Below are 4,776 nucleotides of genomic sequence, written 5' to 3' on the forward strand. Positions count from 1 at the left end.
ACTTGCTCCTCTTCCAGGAGTCTGGAGAGAGAGGGACTTGGGAGGGGCATGTGGGGCACTCTGAGGTCACTGAACTCCCAGGCGTGGCCAACACCATGCTAATCTTAGGATCAGTTAGAGAGGTGAGGGAGAGAGACTGATGTTGGCATCTGACATAGACATCTATGTCTAGCCAAGTGCAGTCACCAGTCCTGTCATGGGAGACGGCATGTCTGGTGCTAGGAGTGGCTGCCAGAACAAGGCTGAGAAGCTCCCAGGCTACCTGCACATTTCTCCTTGGAGGAGCCACTGAGCCGACCTGGATCAGCCCCTTCCTGGCTGCCTCCACCCTGGTTTCCACCCTGGCCTCCACAGGCCCCTGGTCTCAAAAGAACTGGGTGCACTGGTCCGCATCTGCAGCCTGGTGGTGGCAGTGAGGGTGAATCGCTATCCTCATCCGTAGGTGCCCAGTGCCCGGCACGGGCCTATTTTAGAGGGAGGTGGAAGAAAACACGTAGGGCTGGAGCTCTTCCTCAGGAAGGGTCCCATTTTAGGCTTTGTCATCTGAGACAAATGCACCTCGTGCACCATCAGAACCTCGAGGGAAGGCTGAGGAGAGGAGCTAGTGGGGCGGGGCTGGGAGGAAACTGTCTGGGACTCAAAGCTTGATATCCTGCTGTTTCAGATATTGCCTTGAGGTGCAAATGTGGGCAGGATCTGTCCCACAAGTGGTAAGAGGCACATGGACCCCTGGTGGGTGGCTTTTCTGAGGTTCTTTGTGTAGGTAATTCTGTGTTCTGGGGAAGGCCAGTTGACACAAGGCTGGTGGTGATGCTCATGCCACTGAAGGGCAGACATAGGAGAATCGGCCCCGGGACTGGGGCGGCTCAGAACTCCAGTGGCTTCAGTGTCCTCATCCTCGCGTTTCTGCCATCTTTCCCCTGCCAGTCCACATTGGCCTGTCTGTTTCTCCTGTTCCTGGCTCTTTCTTCCTTTATTACTGCCTCTATATTGCCTCCTGCCTCAGGCTTATCTCCTCCTGTCGTCAGTCCATCCATCTCTGTCACTCCCCTGCGGCTCTTCCCCACTGTCTGGCACCCTTGCCCTTCTGGGAGTTGGGAGCGGGGCCTCTCTGTGGTTGGCTCCTCCCTGCTGATTGCTTCTGTCTGCACGACTGACCAGCTCTTGTCTGCCTCCACCTTCCTGTGTTGCTCACTCAGAAGATGTCCTTGCTCCTCAGTCTCTGGACTCGCTGTGCCTGCAAGGGTTTTTCTCTCCTCTTGTCTCAGGGTCTCATCTCTCAGATCCTGCCTGGTCTCTACCTCTCTGCCCCCTTCCTTGCCTTGCAGACCCATACAGCAGCTTCAGCCCTCCAACAGCACAAATGGGTGTAGCTCACCCTCCCTCTCTCTTGTGCTGGCTGCCTCAGAAGCCTCCAACAATGCCCTTGGCCCCACACTACGCCTTGTTGCTAGGCCTTAGGCTGGCAGCACCTGGCTTCCATAGCGACGGGTGCTTAGAAACGGAACGCTGTGTCTCCCAGTCCCACTAAGGGAGGCTTTGCGGATCGAGTGACTTTGGATCAATCAGGAAACATGGACAGGCTCCAAGCTGCCTCCAGCTTGGAAGACAAGAGAGGAGGGCACTGTGGTCTGTCTTCTGCATCTTGGGGATGGCTGGGTTGGGAAGAGCTGCTCTGCTGTGGCCCTGGAACCAGGGGAGGATCAGAGAGGGGGCCCTGGGCTCTTTTCCCAGGAGTCACCTGCTGTAAAAGACATGAGCTTGAGAGCTGTAAGAAAGTGGGTTTAGACTGCTACTGTCCCATTTTTAGCTGTGCAATTTTAGACAAATGACTTCAGTCCCAAGGCTTGAGTTTCATCAGCTGTAAAACAAGGTTAATCCTGAAGATTAAATGAGAATAGACTGGTGTACCTGTGCTTAGAAGACACTTGCTTAGCCAGGCCTGGTGTCACACACTTGTCATCCTAGCACTCTGTGAAGCTGAGGCAGGAGGATCACAAATTTAAGTCTAACCTGGGGAACTTAGTGACTTAGTGAGACTATTTGAAAATATTTTTTTAAAATTAAAAGACTCCCCAGTTTAGTTTGGTGCAAAGTCCCAGGGTTCAAACCTTGGTACTACCCCCTCATACTCATAAAGGCAGTCACTGATGGCCATGTCTCTCTTCCCTTTAAAGGTGTGTAAGTTTAGCCAGACACGGTGACACAGATCTGTAATCCCAGCACTCCGGGAAGCTGAGACAGGAGAAGAATTGCAATTTTGAGCCCACATGGGCAATTTTGTGACTTAGAGAAACACAGTCTCAAAATTAAAAGTGAAGAAAAAGCTGAGGATGTAGCTCAGTGTGAAAGCTCTGCGTTCGATGCCCAGTACAAACAAAAAACACAACAACAAAATAACATTTAATTGACAGAGAGTGGGGGAGCCTCCTCAGGCATGGGAGATGGAGTATGCGAAAGGGGGAGGCTGGAGCGCACCTCACATGTGTGTGGGCCTCACATACACAGGGGCACTTTGAGGAGGACCAGGGCCTGTATCTAGAAATGATGAGGCTTTTTTACTGGTTCTTCCTGCCTGCCTGGCATCCATAGCGACCACCATGGCCACACAGCTTGAGTCCTGGGGCCATAGACTATCCCCTGAAGGTCCCCAGGTTGGTATGGTGCAGATGGGAAAACCGAGCCTCAGAGGTAAGAGAGCACCCCTCCAGCCTGGCCCCACTCTGCCCTCTCCTCAGGCCTGTCCTTTAAACTAGGGACAGCAGGACAGCAGGGACAAGGCCAGTGGGGAAGGGTGAAATAGCCAGGTTGGCTTGGGGGCAGCATGAAGGCCAGCAAGCCATGTCACCTGGGCTTCCAGGTTGGGGTTAGACACCCCCATGCCCAGGCCAGGGACACTGGTCTTGCCAACTCTGAGGCTTGCTGGGCAAGGGGGACAGCAGACACTGTTTTCTTCTGAGCTGTGGTGGGCCTCACCATGTGCTAAGTGCTCATGGATGCCCCTCATTTATTCTTCATAACCTTGAGGAAGATCCAGTGGTCCCTGGCTCAGGAGCGAGGGAACCGCAGCTTGAGGGGCTGCTTGTCTAAAGCTGCACAGTTGCAGAGAGCGGAGAGTGGACTGAGTCATCCCTGCTGGTCCTGTCTTCCCTCCCCCAAAAACCTAGCTCTTCTTGCTCTGACACTGCCTGGAGAAGGTGTTCCTCCGTGAGCTCTCCTAACCCATCTTCAGCAGTCCCCCCATGGGCATGTGCAGGGAGGGGGGCTTCCTGGGATTGGCCCCTTCGCTGGTAGTCACCCATGTCTCAAGTTCCAAGAGTGTCAAGCTCTGAGGGGCAGAGATGTTGGAGTCCTGCCAGGCAGTTAAGATAAGAAAATGGGAGGACCTTGGGCTCCTGAGTTCTGGGGATCCCAGGCTCTCAAATTCATAGCATATAAGAAGCACAGACTGAGTAATAGGGCATTTTAATGGCTATTAAAGCCACCATGGAACAAGGTGGCTTGGCAGAGGTTGCTGAAGAGTTTCTCAGGGCTTTCCCTGGTCTGTGCCAGCTCCCCAAGATGGTGTTTGGGGTTAGGTTACCTGAGCACCTTGACCCCACTTGTTGACCTGGGGTGAGCTGAGAACTAAGAGCCTCTTCCTACAGCTTCCCAGGGCTGGAAAGGCTATTAGGGTTGCTCCTTAAACTGCGATTTCCTCTCCTCCTGTCTGCCTCTCTGCTTTCCATGGGAATTTGTGGCTCAGGACAATCAGGGTTGAGAGGATGGTGCTGTGGAGGAGTCAGTGCCAGGCAGAGCTACCTCAGTGGGAAGGAGCTGCCTGGGAAGAGGGTGAGTTCCCCATGCCTGGCAATGTGCAAGCAGGGACAGAATGGCCAGTCAGAGTGACTTCAGAAAGGGGCTTAGATGGGGGAGAGAAGGCAGTCTGGAGGCCCCTTTCCTGTGACAGCTGGGCTGTGTGACTGGCTCAGATGGCCCCACTTTCTAAGCATCCCTGAGCCCCATAGAAGAGGTTGTCACACTGGGCTTTGCCATGCCCTAACAGGGCCTCCCCCTGCTGCTTTCTGTGCCTGGCCCCATTCTGGGCATGGGCAGATGGAGCTGAATCAGATCTGGCTCTGCCTAGAGTACCAGTCTGATGAGGGAAGAATATGAATATATATATATATATCTCCAATATACACAATTATGAATTATGTCCCACAAAAGAAGGCGGATCAGGCAGAAAGGAAGGTTTTACAACTGATTTCTGGATGTGTTTTTGAGCAGTTCTTCTAGGTCAAGACTTCCAGAGCTGGAGACAAAGCAATGAGTAAAACAGAAAAGTGCTATGCCCAGGAGCTGACAGCATAGTGGGAAGACTGAGTACTCCAGAGTGACAAGATGTGCTGGGGGCGTGGAGTGTGGCCAGAAGGCAGTGTGGGTGTGCTGAGGGTGGCGCTGCCTTGCCCAGGCTTAAGGGCCTGCAGAGTTTCCTGGCTGGGACCTGGGCTCCCACTGTGTCCTGTGGGCAGCAGGGAGCCACAAGAGTGGGTGTGAGGCAGAGGCAGAGCTGGATGTGGAGGGATGACTCCAGAGGGGACAGCAGGAGAAGGAGGAGGAGAAGGAGGAGGAAGAGGAGGAGGAGGAGGAAGAGGAGGAGGAGGAAGAAGAGGAGGAGGAGGAGGAGGTGGCGGCACTGGACCTGTGTGCCTACTTGTGCCTGTGTGTCAGAGCTGTGGGGTCTTATATAGGAGTGTGTATTTGTGTACAGGTGTGTGTGTGTGTGTGTGTGTG

This window comes from Octodon degus, unplaced genomic scaffold (assembly GCF_000260255.1).
Source record: "Octodon degus isolate 3935 unplaced genomic scaffold, OctDeg1.0 scaffold00146, whole genome shotgun sequence".
NCBI lineage: Eukaryota > Metazoa > Chordata > Mammalia > Rodentia > Octodontidae > Octodon > Octodon degus.